Source organism: Lonchura striata, chromosome 3 (genome assembly GCF_050655825.1).
Source record: "Lonchura striata isolate lonStrDom1 chromosome 3, ASM5065582v1, whole genome shotgun sequence".
In the NCBI taxonomy this organism is placed as follows: Eukaryota; Metazoa; Chordata; class Aves; order Passeriformes; family Estrildidae; genus Lonchura; species Lonchura striata.
In genome coordinates, this window is record NC_140705.1 from 61997818 (window position 1) to 62022033 (window position 24216).

The 24216-nt window shown below is 34.4% G+C and overlaps 1 long non-coding RNA gene across 6 annotated transcripts in view; it reads right to left on the bottom strand.

Moving 5' to 3' along the window:
- LOC146767920 (uncharacterized) overlaps positions 1-23312 on the bottom strand; it is a 124688-nt gene extending 101376 nt beyond the window's left edge. For 2 of the 6 annotated variants that reach the window (XR_014953794.1, XR_014953792.1), the window contains exon 1: positions 16470-23310. This is a non-coding gene — a long non-coding RNA (uncharacterized LOC146767920). Of the gene's footprint in view, positions 1-16469 lie in introns of all 6 variants that reach the window. The other 4 variants (XR_014953793.1, XR_014953790.1, XR_014953795.1 and 1 more) reach the window with 4 other exon arrangements.
- Between the last annotated feature and the right edge of the window lie 904 nt (positions 23313-24216).

Below are 24216 nucleotides of genomic sequence, written 5' to 3' on the forward strand. Positions count from 1 at the left end.
GTCAACTAAACCTATCATTCTTTTAAAAGCTACAGAACCCACATGATACTGTAATTATTAAACAGAATGTTTAACCTGAAAAATTAACCAGATGAATCAGCACTGATGCTTTGGAAACTCATCTGTGGAATCTTCTGCAAGTACCAGAGAACTAATTTATGAGATTTGAGTGTATTGTGTATTGAGTGTAGGGAAGTACCCCTTAATTCAAAGAGATGAAACTTCACTGACCCCATGCCTGAGCTCCATATTCAAATGATTTGCTCTTTATTATTAAGAAGTGTTTTTATTTAGTTTTTAATTTTTACTTTATAAATTAGGTGACAATCCTGCAAGATTCTGAACACTACTGAGTGATTCTAAGAACCCTGAATTTTCAATGCAATGAAGAAAATCACCAACTTTCAGTATCTCTTTCAAAACTAAGAATGCATTTTAAGCATTTAGACTTCTATACTCATGGTCAGAAACTGGTATACATACACAGTTATACACTGTGCTTGTGCTCACTCAGCTTAGAGGAAAGCCACAGCTGAGTGGCTTGATTTCCTTCATTTAACAATAACTACTAAAGACAACTAGAGCGTAGCATGCTGCAATATCAACTTGAGCCTACCTGAATAGGCACAGCATTTTAATTCACTCTCAGTGCTGTATCTGGCAACCTTTTGAATGTTCAATGTACATTCCAGTCCAGGCAATACAATAAAATCATGAGATTAAATCTGACATGTAAGCAGATTTTTTTCACGGAAAAAATATCTGTAGACAAAAATTGTGTTCAAAAAAATTATTATGAAGACAGTTGAAAGTATCTTCTCCATAAACAGTAAGATAAGCACCGTAACTGTGAATTTTTTAATAGTTACAGAAAAATATCTATCTTTTTATATATTAGGTGTTTGTACTCTCAACAACACTATATAGAAAAGGACTAATTGCAACTGTCAATCTCAGAGTACCAAAACAGTATGCAGTATTTAATCCTCAAATTCTTTTAAACTGTTTTTGTATTGCAAACACTTTTAAGGATTTTCCAAGCACTGTAAGAGAAAAAAACATACTTGACTGCTACTAGTACAGTTTCATGACTCTAAATTAAAAAAAAAAAATTATGAAGTACCTGTTGAAAGATAGAAAAATATCCAACCTGAAATTGATCTGTACAGGCTTATTATTTTAAAATTTAAATTTGGAATTGCTATGATAAAATGCTTTTCATAAGTTATAAGTATCTTTATGTATCACTTGTGTTACATTGTATATAGTAATTATTTTCCATGTTTGACTAATATGTTTTCTTCTATTAGCATAAGGCTTCAATATTAATCTATATAAGTAATATTGGCTAGAAACTTTTCAGGAAAGTAATGAAAGCAATGGAGCATAAGCAATGGAAAGCAGATATTTGTTTCCCAGGAAGAAAGCAGTAATCACTGGCTATTGATCATAGGCATAGGAAAGTTGATTATCACCTAGTAATTAATGAATTCTTTTTTATAAAAGTGCACTCACTCACAAGGAAAGAATGCTTCTATAACAATATAGTTGCACGTTGGAATCATGGATGCTGAGAATTTTAAACTTTCTCTGCTGAAAGGCACAGACTTCCAAGAAAGCACTGCATTTGACCTGAGGCTGTGGAGAAGACTTTAAAAATTGATTGATAGTACTGGGATTACTGGGTATGTGGTTGGTTAGAAGTGTGTAACATCATAGAGTGGAAAACTTAGAGTTTAGGTTTTTAGAATATTGTAATGGATATGAAACAAGATGGAGGGTATAGGGTGTTGTCTCAAGTTCCTTTTTCTTGCTTCTTTCTTCCTCATGGGTTTGGGTAGTATCTTGCAATTGGACAGAAAAGTTTGCATTGCAGGTCTTGAGGGAACAGTTATTGGGTTAAAAGGGGAAATAATCTAGGTGTCATTTCTTAATTAGGTAGTTTAGTTTTAGTTCAGCCTTAAAAGGCCTTGAAACTACATCTGGGGCCATTTTTGTGCTGTTTTCCTGCATGCAAGGTCTGGAGAAGACAGACCAAAAAAGTCCAATGCGTCTCTCATTCCTGACAAAGAACTGCTCCAGGAGGGCTTCCCCCATTAGGGGAGCCCTCAGGGAGAAGCCCAGCGTGGGGCCATCAAAGTCATAACTGGTACTGTGTGTGGGGAAGTTTTGATAAAATAACAATAAACAAGAATTTGCAGAATTTAAAAAGATAATAAAAATGTATAAGTTTTGGAACAATCAGTACAGCAGAACAATGATTTTTGGGTAATATTAAACATCTGAATTAACTTCATAAATTGAATTATGATGGATTAGGGAGTAGAAGAAGAAGATTCATGATCAATTTGAAATTAATCCACACATAGAGAATAAGTCACATTTTTGATACTAGCAATTTTTGATAGTGTTCCGCTCAGAGATATAACTTGATGCACTAACTTGAAACACCCAGCCTGTGCCCAAGACATTGAGTATTAGTCCTTTAAAATATTAAATATTTGAACTAAATTTGAAAGGAGTATAAAACTAAATGAAAAATTGTTTCAGGGTCTTTAATTCATATTCTATAGATTCAAATTTAAAAAAAATCTCTCATCTGGAGAGACACTTTCTACCAAGGCCTGTAGTAGCATAGCTAGGGACAATTATTTTAAGCATAGAGGGTAGATTGAGATTGGACATAAGGAAGACATTTTTTACGATAAACATGGTGAGACATTAGAACAAGTTGCCGAGAAATTCTGGATGCCTCATTCCAGGAAGTGTTCAAGGTCACATTGGATGAGGCTTTAAGTAATCTGGCCCAGTAAAAGATCTTTCTGCCCAAGGCAGGATGTTTGGAATAGGTGATCTCTAAATGTTCTTTTGGACCCAAACTTTTATGTGGTTCTACAACTCTACAAAATTTTTTTGCTGTCATTTATTATTTCTGTAATTTCTTCCCTAATACACTCCTGAAAATCTTGATAAAAGCATTTAACTAAGATACAAATTGTAGATCTAAACACATTAAAGATCATGAAGAACTTCACTTTGAGGAGAGTGGGGCCATATCTGTACATTATGCATTATTTCTATTGAAATGACATTTTGTGTAAACTTTTATAGAAAGAGATCAAAGCATGCAAGCTATGTAAACAGATTAAAATTTTCTCCTTTTGGATATATGATTATTTTAGCAGGACTGTGGTACAGCCTAACCCTCTACTTGAAAAGAACTTGGAATAAATTTTATTTAAATTAAAAACAAACAAACAAAACCAAAACAGAAAAGGATGAAAGTTCAAGGGCAAGGCATAGCTATATTTCTATCTGGAATGATTTAACAATCACTACCAGGCTTGGTGCAATAGATAGATTTTTCCAACTTTAGTCTAGGGCTTTCAACACTTGCTCATCTCCTACATTCAATTGCTTTCTATGAGATGAGGGAGGATGTCTCTGACAGCACTTCTTGATTTAATTTTGCACTGTTGGGCAACAACAGATGAGCCATAGTGCACCCCTGGTGGATTTCTATGAGCTGGGGGATATAGCAATATCCTATTGGATTTTTTGCTATCATAGGCAGGATGCCAGACACAACAGGGAGAATTAATTATTAACAGCACTGCTATCTTTCCAACTTAGCTTCAAGGCACTATTTTGTTTGCTCTCACTGATGGTGATCATTTCTCAACTGTTCCGTGTATAATGAACTGCATGTGCTTCTCAGATTTCAGGCCTTAATCTAGCAGGTTATCTGCTGTAGCCACAAATCCTGCCATTCCTGCACTATCCAGGCATTGGAGTCTGATTTAAACTGCAGACCTCTGCTGTGACAGTAACAGGCACAGGATTTCAGTAAAGAGCATGTTCAGGCAGATCCACAGGACACTGGACAAATATGTGAAGCATGCCCACAGGGGGACTTCATGTTCATATATTCCAAAATAACCAGCTAAATTCAACACACTAACTAATGGAGAGAAGAATAAATGCATTGCATGGACTCATTTGCAAGTGACAACTGTCATTGCTTCAAGGTGACAATTCTCTTTCAAGCCTAAAAAGTGCCTCAAAACTTAAACGATTTTGAAGCCCAAGGGAATATGTGAACAATATTTTTTTTAAATCTGAAAATTGCCATTTCCAATGTCTTTAAACTTAGTATTGTAGCTCTTTTTTTCCCCAACATCTGCTTAGTATAACATATGAACTATTAAAAATGCACAAATATGTATTATAGTCTTTGCATGTTGAGGAATGCATAACAATGTTAATATTACCCTCCTAAATCACACTACAAGTAGGCTGAAGAAAATTAAGTGTGAAAATGAATAAAAAATTTAGAAAGAAGATTTACAAAGCGACCATAAAATCAGCACACCCACTATTTTTTACTAAAAAAAAAAAAAAAAAAAAAAAGATTTTTTTTCATGTACCATTTCTCAATGCTTTCTTGTTTATAATAGGGCAATGAGATATATATTTTGATTCTAGATTCAAAGCCTGTATTTGAAATATCCTCTTATGGACACTGTATTCTAATTTAAAGTTAATAGCAGAGAAGTTCAAATGTGGCATTTAGGATGAACTACATTAATTTTAGTAATATTAAATTAAGTTCTTGCCCTTGTTTATGAGAAATTTTAGTCACCACTTTTGTTTGCTTATTTAGAATGCAACTAAAAATGGTTCTGGACTGTTATTTATAAATTAGTACTTAAAATTATGCTTTTATGCATTTTGGTATATAGAATGAGTGAAGTAGATAACCAAATTAGGGATTTAAAGCCATTTTGAAAGATGGTATTTAATGAAAATTTATTTAATTGTATTTAATTGTATTTAATGAAATTTAATGTGGTACCACAATGGATTACGTACCCTTCCGTAATCAGAGGATGATAAAGTGTAAGGCTTTTGCTATTTTCAATAGCTGATATTACCTAGAGTTTAAAGATTCAAAGAAAGAACAAGAGAAAAATTACAATAGAGATATTTATTTGTTAAGTCACTATGCTCCCTTCACTCAAGGTATGATTTGAATCTTGATATCTTGTCCTTTGCATAGCTCCTGCTACGTTAAACAGAATGCTGAGGCTTGGGAAAATGTAACTTCAACTCTCAAAAATTCAGGCTGAATGCATTGCATATATTCATCAGACATCAAGGATGCAGCTCACAGCTGAGATAAGGAAAACAAAAAGTCTAAAATTTGTTTAGCTTAGCAGATTTTTCACAAGTATTTAGCTTCTCTTTTGGAGGTTGCTTTATGTAAACAGCATCTGAAATCACTCTTATATCTTCAGGAGGATGGAGATGCTTTTCATTTTTTTAAAAAGTTTTCATTCTGCCAATAGCAGTATTGAAGCAATTCATGCAACATTAGCTTGAGTTTAAGTAGAAATTAAGTGTGGAATTCAACTCTAGCTTGATGACAAAATAGTTCCTGCCTCATAAAAAGTTTGACAAAAATAAACTCCAGAGAAATGAATTATCCAGAGCACCTAAACTGAAATTCTGGAGAGGATTCTCAATGTCTATTGCAATACCTGCTTTTCACCAAATGCAACACATAAAGTATATGACATCTATGCAAATTAATTTTTCATCTCATAATTATTTTCTTTCATCCTTGCTTTGTAACCTGTTTTGAATTGCTGAGGACAAATGTTGCTATTCAGCAGCATGCAAACTTCTGGGAGATGTCAGATTAATTTCTTTTAAATATAATTGGCATTTCTGCTAAAATGTTCTCTTTTCTTAAACAGGGACAATACATACCAAAGATATTTTGCAGCAGTACTCCAAAGACTGATGGTATTTTTAGAGCACAATGGAGCTTTTCTTAAAATGTGCTATCAAAAGCCCTGGTATTTGCTAAGTAAAAGCAATGGATTGCCTTATTTTCACTTACATGTTTGTTGAAAGAGCTTTGAGCATTATCCTGTGGTTTTATACTTGACTCATTTGTCTATTCATTTTTTTTCATGGAACAAGCCCCAGAGAGCAATAGAGAAAAAAGATAAATGCATGAGCAATACTATCTGTTCTCAAATGTCCATAGAAAAAGAAATGGAAATCATAATTATTCATTGTTTTAAATAATATCCTTTTAATGTTTAACATTTATTTTCAATGTTAGAATCCAATTACATGTAATAATAAAGTCCTTCACAGTACAATATCTTTCAGCACAGGGGGTTTATGTAGCTAGTTTCCATCCATTATTTGTACATTTCAAATTTGTTTAGTACTAGAGTATAATTATGGAGAAATATAGGAGAATGGAAAACAGTTCTGTTTTGTCAAAAATGTATACAAATACAGCATGATACAGGAGAGCAAAAAGGACAATATTAAAAAAGAAAGGCCAAAGCATTTAACAAAAAAACAAAACAAAACAAAACAAAACAACTTTATCTGCAAGAGAATGCAATTGAAACAGGAATAAAACAGTTGCGTAACTGAGTTATTTATGACCTTGTTGAAGATGATCAGAATGAACACCTGAAATAAACATCAATATGATCCAAAATACCCTCAAGGGATGCCAGGCTAAGACAAGTGACAGGCTAGCCATGTCTGTCCTACAAAACTGATGTTGCAGCAGCTACTGCTAGAGATAATATCATCCAGGACACACAAGCCCTTCTCAAGCAATAAATAAATATGTGCTTGCACAGAAAAAAGAGTGTAATCACATTGCTTTTTAAGCTTTAAAATGGGAAAAAAAATCATACACATAAGGTCACAGAAAAAATAACAAACTTATTTTATTCCTATCAGGAAGAAAGAAGGCCAAACAGGTAAAGAAGTTAAAGACAAACTGAAACATGAATCTCCATTCTATAACTGAGGGTACAGAGCAAGAAGAATTACATATTGTATGGATCCAAGTGGATAGAAAGTTCTGGGAGCTGCAAGAAAATATATTAGCATATATGAGCAAGAAGAAACTTCATTAATTACAGACCTAGCAACAAAGAATTACAGACTTGTATCCATTTTAGCCCCTATGTGACAAATTATGAAGTATTTGGATTATCAAAAGAAATACTGTCAGCTTTCTGACTTTTTTTTCATGTGTTCCAAAAATATTATTGTTTTGTGGTTGAGTGTTGCACTAATATTTCAATACCAAACAAGAAAAATAGTATTATCAACCCACAGAATAATATATGATCAGTATCTTAGTTTATTATGACCAACTATCAAATAAAGTATTTCAGCCGTTATACATTTTCATATCTACAGTTCAGAACCACTACTAAACTGTGTATATTTGATTGCAGAATATAAAATCCTGTTTTCAAACTTAGATTATTTTGACAAAATCCTTTTGCTCATAAAATGTCACATGGGACAAGGGCTTAAATCAAGCATTGCTGACCAGTTAAGGCCAACCCTCACTGAGAAAAGGATTCAAAAATTTTTATTGCGTAGACACATACATACGCACATACATATACCTTTATGTGTCCCATACCATACATATATATATATATATATATATATATATATATATATGTGTATATATATATATATATATATACACCTATTATCTATCTGTATTATCAGAATTGATGTTTGGAAGCTCAAAATATGATAAATTAATCTAGATTCTTGTTAACTGCCACTTAGAATTTCTGATGTTCTTGTGTTTGTGTGTAGCCCCAAAATATCAGGAAAATGAAGTCTTTTGACATGAAGTAGTATAAAATTAGTACAATCCTATGAATCCTTAGAGGTCTTACTGCCACCACAATTTGCTTTGCATAGGTTTACAAACTACAAAATAATTTTGAGGTGAAATGCAAATGCTAATACTTTGTTCTCTTTAGTACTCTCCTGCTTTTTGATTTATTGATTAGCTTTACTGACAAATACAATACCTGCAAATCTCCGAAAGGAAATTCATTAATCTTTAATGTTCTCCCTTTAAAAAAAATGCTCACACAGTTTGTTGGGATCATAAAGACAGCAAATTTGGCACACTCCTTTTTTTATTTTCCAACACAACATGCTCAAGTGAGTGCTATGTGATACAAAATGTTCTGTGTTCTCCTAGACCCCTTGTGCTTGAGGCAGCTAAGTAAGGAATAGAAGGTTTAGAATAGAATAGATTATTAAGTAGCAGCTTAGTAATAAATATCTTTTGAATAATTTTTCTCATAACATATTTGCCATTAATGCTCTGTTAGCAGGGTGTTTCTAGGGAAGAAAATTATCAGTTTTAATGAATTTATAACTCTACACACATCCACTGTTCCCCACCATCACTTTATCATCTTATCTCTTTACATCAATTACCAATGTTCCCCTCCTGAAAACAGACAAACAAAAATATTAATACAGAAAAAATAGAAAATATGAAAGATATGGAAAATATGAAAGATATGGTGATCTTCGTCCCTAGAACTATGAGTCTACAAATGTGCACAATTACACCTGCAAGGGTTTCTCCCAACTTGACTTATCATGGTGGTTGCTTGCTTTCTAGGCCTACTTCAGTCCCAGGAAGAATTTCTTAATTGCTTAATGGATATTTCCACAGGTTTTTTCCCTTCTCTGAACTCTTGCAGAAATGCTGATGGAGGAAAGAAATTATTTATATTTAAGTTTTACAAAATATCTCAATTACCTGTAAACAAATGAGAGGCTTCAAACATAACCCTGTCAAACCTTAGGTACTTGTAGGCAGAGTTTTGCCTTGTGTTCTGCTTTGTACTTACAAGTGATAAAGTAGCAGAGTTGCTACATGATGCAGCAAGCGGAGGACCACATGGATATCTTAAAAACATAATTAAAGGAGGAAGAATACACAATCTCAGTCTAGTCCTAATATGGCACAGGTAAAGAAAAGTAGACTTTAACTTCCCTGGCTAGTGAAAGCAGTTTGAGACAAATAATGTATTATACATACATGGTCCTACTGGACTTGAGAGCATTGGGAAGAATTTTCACCCATGTGTTCAATGTTTACTTTCTGTACTCAGTATATTTAATAAACATCACTACAAAATGTAAAGTGTAATTTTTTTGTGCCCTTTAATTTGAAATATTATTCCAGCATTCAGGGGGAGGCTGCAAGGATATATAGACATATGGCATGCATATTCGTAATAACTGTTTTCACTTATTCACAACCTGTATTTTGCTGGTTTATATATTGTCAAACTTGGGCAAAACAGTTTTGAATAAAGGAAGGAATAAGTACAACTTTTTTTGGAAGCTTATCTGAATAACAACATTGAAATAATTTTTCCTTTCATGTGTCTCAAGTCTTTCTATATGTAAAGGAATTGAAGATTGAAACAAAGACTATAATAGTAAGTGCTAAGGAGGGCACAATTATTTACAGTATTCATTTTTATCCTGTGTGACTTCCATACCTTTTCCCTTCAACTGGATTTGGAATTAAGCTTGCTTAAATCTCTTAGGAACTGTTTGAGCCCTTCAGAAAACCTATCTATCATAGTTCTCCTTAAATTCTCCAAATTATTCTCTTTTAACCTACAATGATCTAAAGTATACAAAATAATGAAATGAAAGAATGTAACTATTCCTCCTCACAGTCTACAGAGTCTTGCAAAGGTTGCAAACTGTTCTGTAGTTGTTGATGATTTTCAGTATTCAATTCTGGTAATTGCAGTCTAAAGAACACTTCCAAAATGTGTAGAGGAAACTGTGACTCCTGCAGACCTTACCCAGAACAGCAAATCTCCCAATCCAGCCAGACTGAAAGGCAACTTTAATTCAATAGCATGATATGTTAGTGACAGATTTTATTTTTCTCTCAGTAGCTCCAGGTTTTTACAGTTAGATTGGTGCCCTTGTTGCAAAAAAAATTAGTTACAAAAGTGATTTTAATAGTGACTATTTATCCCTGCCCTTGGTAACAAGCCCAATAAACTGAATTTTCATAGAATTTCTAATACAGTTTCTTTGAGGACAGAAAAAAAAGGTTGGCAATTTTAGGATAGCAGAAAAAATCAGAATTGGATTTAGAATAGGAACCTGATTTCAGACTACAAACACTTGGAACTACAAGTTTAGAGCTGTCTCAAGCATTCCAGATAGAATTTCTATTGTATTTGGAAACAAAAATACTTCATCTTGTTTATACTGCACACACATACATTTCTATGCTACAAATATTTGAATCAAATAGCATGCGAGTTACAGGAATATGAGTCATTTAACAGACAGCACAATTCTGGAGTTTAGGGTCAATTATTTGGGAAGACACAATAGAGTCAGTACTGTAAAGCCAGCATTCAGTAGATTATTCTGAAGCACACACAATCTTATTGATATTTTGAGATGGATAATAAATAATCACATGGGAAGATATATTAAGTATATCTTAAATATATTACATAGTTTTAGAAATAGTAGATATATGTAAACTAGCAGGCCTATGTTGATAGAGACAGAGATTTCATTAAAGAAAAGCACCTTCAATTAAACACCTTGCAAGCTGTTGAATTTAAAAGCAGCACGGGAATGGAAGTGCCTATGCCATTCTATTCTTATTCTATTCCATTCCATTTCACGCCTTTCTAGTCTAGTCTAGTTTAGTAGTCTATTCTAGTCTATTCTATCCTAAATATGTGTTAGACAAAAAGCTCTGAGGTTTCATAAACCCTGCACAGCAAAAGCTTTAAAGAGTAAGCAAGATTCTTTTTTTACTCTGATTAAATTTGGAAGGAGACACCACTATTATAACACCTCCTATTTGAGAGATAAGTCTTTCTAACCATAGGCATTTCCCAGTTTGCACAAGATATAAGTAACAGGTGTTTTGAGTCAAGAAAATGACTGTGGCTCAATTTACTATGGTATCTTGACAAAGAATAATGGGACTTTATTCAAGTCACTAAGTATTATTTACTGTAGGAGGAACTACAGCTGAAAGGAAGGAATCAAAGACTTTAAGTCAGTGATCATCTTAATCTTTCTTTAGTGAAAAGAGAATACTAATCTTATGTGAATGTGTGGGGGAAATATGCATTAAGAAGTCACTTTGTAGAGAGGTTAAAGCAATTGCAAAATATTGGTTCCAGGAATTGCTCAGAATATTGTGCAAGAAATCCTCTACTCTATGCTAGTAAATCCAGTGGTGGGAGGATGACAGCTTGGGGATTATTTTTTTTTATGGAAAGTAGGTTTTTTTTTGCTAGAAACTGCTCTAACCACATAGAGAAATATTCACTATGAATATATGAACTTGGTTCTGTTACATGCCTAGCTTCATGATGGAGACAGTTTATCTTAAAACCCTGGCTGCTGAAATAAAGAGATTAGAGAAACACCTCAGCTTTCATTTAAAAAATGAGTATATATTGGGCTTTCCTACCTACCAGGGAAGCTGGAACAATATTCAAGTTCAAAAAGAAGTATGGAGGCTTATCATTTACTCTTTCAAACCTCATTAATTTAAAAATCAAAGTCCTGGTTTCAAGAGGTCCAAACTCGGGGTTGGGCAGTGTTAGGAGCTGGTATGTAGGCTGTATGCTTACACTCATGATAAACTCACAGGGAGTCAGGAAGATGTTTCAGCATGTTAAAATGTAGGTCAGATTGGAACAGTAATACAGGGACACCTTGATTGGAAAAGGAAATATCGCTGTCAACAGTGGAGAAGCTGGTAACTTCTCTCATACACACACACAGTCTAGGAAATTCTGTATCCCATCTAATAATTCTCTTTCAAAGTGGAAGGAGCATCAGATTTCAAACACCAGACAAGGGAAGAAATGGACCATTAAACATCATGGCAGAATTATGAAGTTAGGGTTTTATTACACCAAGAAATCCTAGAAGGAACTACCTAAGGACATGTCAATGTAAACATTCAGACACAAACTCATTGCAAAACAGCTTATTGACATAGGTGGAGTAAATTCATACAGCCTTCAGCTCTGATCTACCTCTGCTACAGCAGTTTGAAGCAGTGTTATGTTAAACAATCAAAATTCCTTAAGTGTGACAAAGGGACCAGTTGATATGTGGAGAAAGAAAAATATTGTGTATCTTGGCCTTACTATGGCCTGCTTTTTAATAGAGAATGCAAATGTGGTTGATAAAATGTGGAGAGAGAAGTTAGAATCATTAGCAAAACTTGGAGGTGCGTTGAATGTGATTGAGCAGAGATTTTGCCTTAGTCTTGACCTATGCAATGTTTCATAAATAATCTATATGATAGAACACAAGTGGTACTTCATTATATTAAGTCAGCATGAAAATTGAAGGGATTTGATAAGATACATGTATTCATGGTAAATAAGACAAATGTCCTGGAAAAACAAAGAAAAAAAAAAGAACAGAAATAAAAACAGAAAAATGGGGACAATTGCAAATCATCTGAGAATAAAAGAAATAAAGACTGTTTAAGCATAGAATGAGAACACCAAGTCTGATCATGAGAGTCAATAAATGTGCCAATCTTATAAAAGTATCTGTGGCAGGAATTAAGCCCGTGTGACATGTGACATAGTTCTTTGTTTTCTGCAGCACTGGCAGTACCTCAGCAAGTATATTGAAAACATTAGAACATCACACCTTTGGAGAAACTAAGATCCCTTGAAGAGCTTCCAGAGGAGAGCAATGAGAATGATTTGAGGTCTCTAATAACTTTGCTCTAGAACAAGAGAACAAAAGGCTCTGAACAGTGAACAGGGGAACAGGAGAGGAAGACATGAAACCAGGTTTTAAAATGCAGAAGACTGATATAACAACTGCACCCCCCATCTGATTTGCATGTCTCCACCTGAATGACATACAGATAATTGGTCATGCCAGTGTTTATATAGCCCCAATCACTGGAGTTATGTTTTTTCAAGACAATTTTTTTCTATCTCCCAAGGTATGCTCCTAGTATTGAGGTGATCACAGAAGAAAGTGATTAAATTGTCAAGCATGCAGTCAGATGGAATGTTGAAAAAAAATGAAATGAGAAAACTTTAAACATGCTAAAGATAAAAACCATGAAACTCTTCTCAAAGTTTGCTGAGAATGATTAATAGCTTTGATGTCTCAAAAACTCAGCTTTATGATTTTTTTCCCCTAAAAACTGCCATAGTAATGTTTTATAGTATATGATTCAATAATGACTGATATACATAATCTAATATATAATGAATAAAAATCTACATATAGATCTTTACACAGTTTTACCCCATGCTTTCTGTATCCTAAAATGAAACAGTGGTAAGATGATTCATTTCCATTCTACTTCTCTATATCAGAGTAATGTAAAAGGGAAATGGCATAGCACTCACAGGTATCTAAAAGTCCAGAATATTTATAATCAAGTATTTTTCATTTCTATACCCTAAAATAACTTATCAGACTACTCTGTGAGGTAGTTTTTAAACATTCAAATATTCTAAATTGTGAATCATATGCATTACATAATTAATTAATTCCTATCCAGTAAAAAATCGCAGAAAATGTGTTTCTTTCTACTTTAAGTCCCTAGCAAATATAAAAAGTGGTCTTTGGCTCATGGTTTCTTTCTGCATTGATTTTAACTGCAGGCATTTAATGATTGAAAGCTAGAAGGAGATTTAAACTTAGGAGTAAAACATTTTATTTCTTCTGCCACTGTTGTGGTTTATGAGAGGTTAGTGTTCCCGCCCAAATCACAGTGGCACCCTTCCCTTTCCCTTCCCTCTTCTGCCTTGGGGTGGATGGTGAGGAGAGTTGAAGGCACCAAAGGCAAAGATCATGAGTTGAGATAAGAATAATTTACTGGAAACAGTAATGAGATAAGAAATGAAAAGTTACAGCAACAATACTAATGACAAAAAATGTGCAAAGAGAGGGTGATTTTCATACAAAATGCTCACCAAGCTTAGGACCATGAAACAACAATGGTGGATGGACCCTCCACCTGGCCATGCTTTTTCCCACCCCTGGAAAAGAGTGTCCTTTCTTCTCAGAAGCAAGAGTGAGTGTGTTTCCCCCATTACTGGCAATGATGTTAGATGGTATCAAATAACATTACGATTTTGAATGAATTAAGGCTCCACCTCCACATGGCTACTGAAAAAATTAACCCTGTCCTTAGTCAAAACCAGGACAGACATATGAATTTATACCAGCCTGAACCACTTTATTATATTCTCCAAAATAATTCAAGGAATAATTATAACTCTAGAGACATGGCAAAAGGAAAAAAATGCTTAGTGAAAAAGAAATTATTGAGTTACACCAAATACTGAGAGTTTCCTTTTTTTTCCACCCTAAATGTTAAGTATACTCCATAAAAGCTTTAGTGAGTTTTTGAATGAGCTAGCCAGAGATTAGGCACTTTATGAATCCCACTGGATTTTTAGTACATATATGTCATGCTGGCAGGTGATATCAAGAGCTATACAGCGATGGAAGAGAAATGCAGAGAAATCCATTTCTGGCTCATAGTTACACAGGTGAGTGAGAATTCTGAGGGTGCTCTGGCAGGCAAGGACAGAGTCCTCCAAATATTGCAGTGTAACCCTCTCAGTCTGACCAGTGAATCTAACCCAGGCACCATGACAAGAATCTGCAAGTATCCCATGACTGAACATGGAAAAGAAGAGAGTCAAATGGCTAATGCCAAGATTTTCTCATTTCTTGTATAACCAACTTGCCAGCGCAAGGCAGCTGAGATGCTTAGCTGGCACTCACAGTACGGTGTTAGCCAAGATGCTTAGCTGGCACTCAGAGTATGGTATTTCAATGCAAGACTCCTCAGCTAATAGAATAAATATCTTCCTTTGAAATTCAAAGGAAGTTGTCTATTTTCAACCAGAGATATGACAGAGACTATTATTTTAGCATATTATCATTTCAGTAATTCATATTACAGTATATGGCACAAATAAATTAAAAGTAAAGTAGTGATAGTACAATTTTTTTTTCTGTATTTAAACACCTGCCCATAAGCACAATTAAAAACAAACAAATGCAGCTACTATATTTTTGTGTGCATTGGTAACTTGGCTAAATATACACTTGGTTTCATTTTTTTTACCTTGTATTCATACTGGGATATGTCTGTGGTCTTTTTAATAGCTACAACTGAAAATCTGTTCTATCATTTGCAGGTTTTATTCTATGCAGTTTATTTATTCAACAGCATATTTAAAATTCAAACTACCCATCTAGGACCGATTCTTAAGATTTTAATTATTGTATGTTAGTGCAATTAGGGTAATTGATTCGTTGAATGTTCAGATAAGCAAAGTGCTTTAGCAAAAGAGGATCCATTTTAAAGGAATCAGAGTTTGAGACAGTGAATATACTATAACTGTATTATCAGGATGCTATGAAATGTATATTTTTATATTATTAAATTTTGGACCTTGATAAAGAATTTTTCAACTCTACTTCTTTTTAATGAAATATCCATTAAACACTGCTTGCATTTGTCTTTCTATATACTTGAGTATATACAAAAGAATGCATAGAAATAAGAAAAGTATATATATATATATATATATATACCAAAATATTTTAAGGGAAACAAGTTCTCTCTAACAGGAACTACAGACAGTAACTGTGGTATTTTCTGACGGAGTAAAGCAGCAGGAGACAGCTAATGAGGCAAGTCATCCGTTATCATTGCAGTGCTTAGCCTGATTTAGTTATCTGAATCAAAATGACAGATTCAGGAGGAAGGCTCCTGGGAACCTGACTGAAAATGTTGTGTTGATGTTACCATGCATTGATCAATCTAGTGGAGTGCCTCTTCGTCTCCATGCCAACAATGAATAGAAACAAAAAAGCAGGGGTTAAGGGGCATGCTTTCAGAAAACCGATACTGGGGGAGATGTTTTCTTTATAAACAAGTTTAGTTAAACACTGAAATAAGCTTCATGCCTGGGACAAGTCATGGCTCTTCAAAATATGGGAGGCTTTATAATGTGATTTCAGTTTGTCAGGAGCAATTTTCCTCCTTCCTTTTAAGATTACTTAGAAATTTAGCTTCAGAAGCTACACTCTATGTCACTGGTTGCTTATTAAGTTTAAGAGAAAGAGAGAAACTTTAAGCATTTCAATACCAGCAAAATGCCAGTCAGTAGGTTTTTTTAAGGGTGATCATACTTTTATAAAATATTCATTTTGTTATATGGGGAAAGTTAATCTTCATAGCATTAAATATTTTTAGAAAATATGCAATTTAGAAGAAAAAAAGTAGTTACTATTTGCAAAATGAAGAAGAAAGTGGTGACTAATTTTGATGAGGAGTTAAAGGTAGAGCTAGAGATTTTAAATTAGAGCTCTGGACTAAGATTTTTGCAAAATGAGTAAATGATATTTAAAAAAGAAAACAAAGGGGAAAACAGTCTTTGAAAATAAAATCAAGTCCATAGAATCAGAGAATCATAGGATATACTGACTTGGAAGGGGCTCATTAGGATCACCTTTGCTTCTGGTACATACAGTGAATTACTTTCAGCTTTCATCTTCAACTGACCATGCCTACTTACCTTGCAGGGCTCTGGGTCCACCTGCTTCTCAGCTGCAGCTCATGTTTGAAACTCCTGAGGGTCTTGAGACTGTAGCATCTCTGAAAACAGCCAGTCTTGCTCATTCCCCTAAATACTCCAAAGCCTATTCACTTCCTCCTGTAGCTCCCTCACCTGGAGGCACAGGTCTTCAGCTACAGGACGCCTTCTGCAAAAGAACTGTTTGCACCAGCCTTGTAGAGAGGCATGAGGTAGTCCTGGCAGCTTGTGTCCTGGAGCATTGCTGAGTGGGAAAATGAAGTTTTAATTTGGGTGGGGCAAAGGCACTGTCTTTTGTAGGCTCAAAAGGATTGCTGATTTCCAGAGGAATCCTCATTCCCATTTTCCAGCCGTTCAGCAGGCAGATTGTGCTAAAATCAGAACCCAGAAATTCCAGTATCCCAAACAATAAGAAGTCACAAACCTGGAAGAATATATGGTAATTTTCCTATTCATATTTGAAATTAGAATTTTTAATAATGCCAACAATGACTATGAAACTTAAGCAACTACAGCCAAAAGGCACAGACTGTGGACTTAAGAGACAGTAATTAATACAGTGTTGAACACTTCTAAATAAGAATGCAGAGAGAAAGGATTTTGGAGATGATAAGAGTAAGACTCTTGACCCAAATTTAGAATTATAAAACTGTTCACATGGAGAAGACTTTCAAAATCATCAAGTTCAACCATTGACCCAGCACTGACAAATCTACAATGAAACCATGTCCCTAAGTGCTACAACTACCCACCTTTTAAATAACTCTAGGGGCATTGACTCAAACACTTCCCACTGCATAAAAATTCTTCTGGTGGAGACATTTTTCCTAATAATGAATCTAAACCTCTCCTAGCAGAGCTTGAAGCCTTTTTTGACACTGGTTCCCTGGAATACCCTCCACCTGACTACAGCCTCCTTTTAGGCATTTGAAGAGAGCAATGAGGTCTCCCTGAACTGCCATTCCTCCAGATTAAATAGTTCCAGCTCCCTCAGCTGCTCCTCATCACATTTGTGCTCCAGACCCTTCACCAGCTCTGTTGCTCTTCTTTGGGCTCATCCCAGCACCTCAATGTCTTTCTTGAATTGAGAGCCCCAGAACTGGACACAGCACTCAAGGTGTGGCCTCATCAGTGCTGGCCCTTGTCCTGCTGGCCACAATATTTGTGATGCAGGCCAGGATGCTATAGACTTCTGCATTTTTTTTTTTTTTTGTGCCTCTTTTCATCATCTCCTTCATAGTAATCCTATTTGTCATCCTGTCTTTGAAATCTAGACTTTAAGCTGCCTCAGCTTTTCATAGCAACCTAACCTAATCAAACTATCTAAAATACTTCATATATCTCATAGAAGGGGCATGCACTATTTTGTATGGAAGCCCGTAATATTCCCATGAGACAGCAAACTAATATAGATTAATCTTGTACCTGGATTTTAAAAAAAAAAAGGATCAACTGAAAAATATGTAAATATGTGCAGAAAGAGGGAATGAGGTTATGCTCTCCTATTATGTCATATTCAGGTTTTTATTCTGCTCATAACAACTGCAGCTCTAGTGCAGAACTTTAAGCAAGTTAACCTTGGTGCATTTTCAGATATTTCTTAACATTTTGTAAGATCCTGCTTCTTTTATTATGAAAGGTTGTAAGGATATTATGATGCTTGAAAAATACAGGATTTTACAAATATGTAGCAATTAGACAATATACATTTATTTAGAAAGTACATTTTTAAAATATTCATTAGATATCCTCATCTTTCCTAGGAGCACAATCTGTATTTCCATCAGTTCTGCCATTTGAGTGCTGTCACAAATATGGAAAAGAACTCTTTACTGAAGCACCTGTATGACAGAGAAAGAGCTGGATCTCTGTGGATCTTCATGCTCCTGCCAGAATTCATTATGCTTAGTGCTCCAAAGGGAACTCCTTGTACCAGTAGTTTTGCATAAATGGAAAAAACAAAAGCTAAAATGTCACAGAAATACAAAAATTTTAAATTACAACATTTCAATAATTTTGCAAAGGTTCAGACTTGTGATCAAGGCTTATAGATTGGAAGATACTTTTTTAAATGTTTTATCCTAGCTTGTTTGAATCCACTTGTACCCAAGAGAGGGGGGTGCTGGGTTGTTTTGGGGTGCTTTTAGGCAAAATCCCTATTGGATAAATAAATACATAATAAAGGAGTGCTACTTCTGGAATGGATTTCTCTGCTTTTCTAGCACTACTTGTGTTATTGCTGGCATTAGTAATGCAGTATGCAGACACTGACACAACTCAGCCTTGTGTGACCTGAATAAAACTAGTGTTTTAATAGTCTAACCACTGTATGTGTCATAGATGGGATGGAGACCTGTCAAATGGGCAATTTATTACCAGAAGGAATATGAGTGAAAATATATTCCATGATCTTACAGGACTGTCAAAATTGTTATATTTTAGATTTTTTACTTGAACAGCAAATGAGATACAGAAAGCAAATTATTTTTGTCTGTCACCATTAGACCACCATACACTGGGCAGAGTGAATGTGAAAATGCAGCTTTACTTCCTATCTTAATAAAATATTTCACAATACTTTCCACCAATGCTGTAGTAGATGGGAGGAATGATTGACTGGCTCAGAGCAACCAGGTGAAAACAGTGTGTTAGGGGGCAGAGAGATTCTGTGTAGGTGGCAGAGTGTTCAACAAATTCTGATGATGGTCTGTCTATTCCTTATATATTGTTATGGGACAGCACCTATACCTATGACTAAGGGATTCTAAAAATATCATTAAATAAACTCCATAATAATGAGAGTTTTATGTTAAATAGGCTGCATACATAAAAAGAAGAGTAGAAGCACATTGCATAAAGAAAGAAAAGTTGATGTTACAGGAATTTTGATGACATGCAAGATTCAGGATTGTACATGTCAAAAGTATGTGTAGCCTGGTTTTTATATACTTTATTTTATTTTTTCATTAGTTTTTTTGCCATATTAATATTTTTTCCATCTGAGGCATCACTTAAGTTGCTCAAATGGAATGACCTAAATTTTCTTAGGAATAAATCTAATGCCATTTTGCAATAATATTGCTTAAGGAAATGGTCCATTCAATGGTAAATTTTAAATCAGAATGTAGTCCTTAAAACCAGTTAGTTAGTTTGCTCATTCCAATGTCAAAGTTGAAGTATATGTTTTATAAATTGCATTCAAATTAGGAATCATGTAAAAATTCTAGGCTTCCTGTTGCATTCAAAAAGGAAAACCAGAACAGTCTGATTATTATCAAAGGAGAGAGCTTCTGGTGCAAATGTATCCCAGAGACAAGCTGAATCTAAAATTAATTGAATCAGAGCCAACACTTAAAAATTCTGAAAATACATAACCACTTAGTTCTTATCTTCTTATTTGGGAAAACTAAGTTAATTCTATCCCTTCCTCATTTAAAGGTATTTCCAGATTGTCTTCTCAATTGTTATTGCATTCAACCTATCTTTGTTGCTGAATCAGAAATTTTGGAATATTGACTATTCCAGCCACCTGCCGTGCAAAGAGAGTTTGATTCATGTTCCATGAACATGTTGACTTTCTTATCTCTGAGAGAAGACTCACTTAAAATATTTCAGCTGACTTCAGCTGATTTCAGTATATACTAGTAAAATTTGGCTTAGGAAGTGTTGTTATCATATTTGTCAGCACTGTATAATAAAAATGGCCTGAAATCAATCAGATGCTTTCCTTCTAGGAATTTCCATGTAATATGGATTGAATTTAAATATCTATGCAGAGAAGCACGCTGAATTAACAACAGATGAAAAGTGGAAGACATTTCTTCTTCTAAGAGACATACAAGTTTCTTAGGATGGGAAATTGCAGGCAGTGTTGTATATGCATCACACATTCTCCTTGAACCTAATGAGGAGCCCACAGGCTCCAGAAACACTCTGTAATGATCATACAGAGCAAACCACAAGCACATTTAGTCTGTGTTTTTTTGTGATTTGGTACAGTTTAGGTATGTCTGTGGCAGTGGAAGGGAGGACAGACTTTCAACTTGAACTTACTGTTAACTACTACAAAGCAGGACAGAGACCCAGAATCCAGAACTAAAAAACTTTCAGGGCCTTGCCCTAAACATTGTAAACATCAAAAGTGTCAGACCATTGCCCTTCTCTTTTTTGGGGTAAAAATATTTAGGACACTTTTAACTTTGGTATTATTTTCATTCTTATCTCCAAATAATGCATCCAATCTCCGCTAGTGCAATTTGATTCATTGGGACTGCATTGATTGTTTTCCTTCCTTTTTTTTTGAGTTCAGCCTCTTGCTGTTGCTTCAGTATGGGTCCAGATCTTTGTTTAATGGTAGAGTTGGATATCTGACGAATGGATAGCGGAGAAAATTTGGAGATTCTTTGGATTATTTTATTTATTTTATTTCTATTTAAAAAAAATCTTCAAAAGGTATAGTAATACCAAAGTCTATCTCTGAATTTAATACAAGTTTAGCCAGAGGTTTAACAAGGAAAGGCTGAAAAAGCTTTTAAGATGTTATAATTTGATGCTGTATCCTTTCCATGCAACTCAAGTTTTTCATTTATTACTCAGAACTGTCAGCATTTTTATGTGAGAATTCTATGCCCTAAAATTCTAATTTTTTGTTTAAAAAGGCATATAACAATCAAAACAAGGAAGATTTTTTTTTCTTTTGAGAATAATTTCTTTTTAGATTAATGCAATTTATGTTTTTTCAAGTTTTTTTTCTGGTTTCATCAGCAAGCTGAGAAATCCATCTACTTTTTGCACAGTTAAGGCTTCATGTTCACCTGTCATCCTTGAAACCAGATTGTTTCTTTTGTCTATGTTAATACTGTGACAAAGATTCAACAGTGCAAAAATATTCACTGACTGCAATTTGTGTGACCTCCTAGTTTTCAAATTAAGTTGTCAGTTAGGCACATCTATAATTGAGGATAGTGTTTGTCCTGCAAATATTTATTAACGTAATGTGAGAGAAGGCAAGAGTGTGCCTTGTATCAGAATACAGTCCACAAAAGCATAAACAGCAATTAAAACAAAATAAAACTTTTTGTCTGTAAACTAGAAAATTAAAGGCTGAAATATCGAGAACTTAAACCATTTTAAAGTCATTTTACACACTTTCTTTTCTATAAATCTTCACTTTTTCCATTTAGCCAAAGGCAAAGAAGGGAAAAGGAATGAGTAAACAGCCTGAATCTGTTTTGTAAGAGATCATGTCAGTTGTTATTAACTGCTATTTTATGTTTCACTGGGCTGGTTGAAGTCAAACAGAAGGTCAAAATATTTGTTTTTCTTATTTGGCTTTCTTATCTTTGAAAGAAGATTCACTTAAAATATTTCAGCTGACTTCAGTGTTTTTTAATGTATTTCATTAGAATCACCATTTTCAGCAATAGTTTTAGAAAATGGAAAGCTTTTGAGAGAAACATATGGATGCAATACCTTTGGGGGGTGGGGGGGAAGTGCTTATGTGGTGGTATAAAAATGTCATGCCTGTAAGGACTAATATGAAGAACATGAGTTCATTCTAACTTAACCCTGTAAATAAAGGAAGATGGCTATGAATTGTATCAATAAACATTAGGAATATTGCCCATTCCTAAATATTACTGTAAATTAATGGACCTAAATAACTCAACATTTTTTTTCCTCCTTTTGATTTTCTTTTTTTTTTTTTTTTTTTTTTTGTTTCCCAAATGAATGGAGCCCAAGGTGAAGTGTAGGAAATGTCAAAGCCAGTAAAAAAACTGATTTGTCTGAAAACCAGTTCTTTCCATCAGACAATGTCTGAAGTTTTCCTGCAATCTTATTTCAAACATACTGACAAATGCACGTTATCCCCAGGAATTTTTTTCAGTTACAATCACAGTCTTGCAGACTTTTTCCTGTGCTGAAGACCAGTCTGAGGTTTATATATATGTTACTTCACATAATAATTCCGTAAACTGTTTTCAGTAGTTTCAGGAGCTCAATGTATTCAACCCTATACTAGCAAGTTCCTCTCATAGGTGGACATTTTGTCCCACGGAATTGCTGTACCCAACAATGCTACTGCATTGAATAAAAGCCTCTCTTTGTGCACTCAGTGATGTATGATATTATAGGCTTTGGCAGCAGACATCATTTCCTACAGCATTGATGGCACAAGCACAAAAGCACAGCACTACATGGACTTGAAGCAACCTTCAAGCCCTTCCCTAGTGTCAAATGGTAAAAGGCATGATAGCAACTTGATGTTGTGGAGTATTCAATAAAGTAGAAGCTTTCACAGCTTGGCATGATAGACAAGCAAAAGCCCCTGATAAAAGTATGGGCTCTGAAATTGCATGTTCCAACAAAAATGTTGAATTTGCTGACATACAGGCAAGAGCTTTTCATCCCACCTTGCTTGGAGGAAGGAAATATCAATGCTTTACTCATACCCATGCATGTACTCATACCTATGTTCTTTTAGTGAAGTGGTTGACTGGGTAAATCCATTATTTAAAGTAATATTTTAAAGAACCCAGAACTTGTTTGTGGACATTTTCTCAATTTCTGTAAAAACAAAAATCATCGCAATATTTTTAACAGGATTACTGTCAAATAAATAAAATTAAATAGATATGTCCAATAAATGAAATAGTACATCCAGAAAGTCATGGTCACTTGAAAGATACTATACAGAGATCTCCAAATTTTCACTTTCCAAGTGCTCCTAATATTTAAACTGTAAAAAGAAACTTCTCAGGTAATTTCTTTCAGAAAATCATCAATTGCTTATAGTTTCCCACACAGCAATATTTCAGATTATTATTGTGGTAGATGAATAAAGTGGGGCAGTCCATTATTAAATAGTGCATAATTATTAAATAGTGCATAGAGTCATATTTTATATACAGTAGATCAAGTACTGAGAATTGAGTTATTTTTAAAAGCTATTCAACAGTGGAAATCTGCGCCACATTTACACACATTGTAAAACTCCCCCTGGGATTCCAAATTTCTTTCTAGAGTTTTAAAAACAGATCTTTAACATGTCATTAATTAATCTCCCAGACCTGGGAACAAAGCAACAGAAAACCTCTAATTTTTTTAGTCCCTCTATATTTTTCTAGTACTACCTGTCATAACTATGTGCTAGTGACTTTTACCCAGTACAAACAGTTACTAGAAGGCACAGGGGGATACACAAGTTAATAAATTACTTATAATTATGTCAGTTTTTCTTGAATTAATGGCCCTTCAAAAAACTGGGAGCTTAACAGGTATTCCAGTGAATTAAACTGACAGCAAAGAGGTACAACACACTAGTAATGACAGCCAGAGAGCAGAGACTGGAAAACAACACTTGAGTAGTAAGACATTTTTAATATGGTGGTAATATCATAAATCAAAGAAGCTATATATATATGTGTGTGTGTGTGCAGATTCTTGGCAAAATAAGGAGCAAAATGTGCAAAATACAAATGCTGGTTGTGAGTATTGATTCTCTGACACATGGGGCCTGTTCAGTAAAGCATGGTTTGGGTCGGAAGGAATCTGTAAGCTTTTATTCTGCAGGGATTTTTGAAATATTTGGACCTGTTTTCTTCCAGCTTAGACAAAGAGACGGACATTTTAACTGAAGATAACATGCAAAAATGTTTATTTGGAATCATGGAAGTATATGCAGATTTGTGTTTAAAATACTTTGCACTGGATGCAAAATTTACTCATC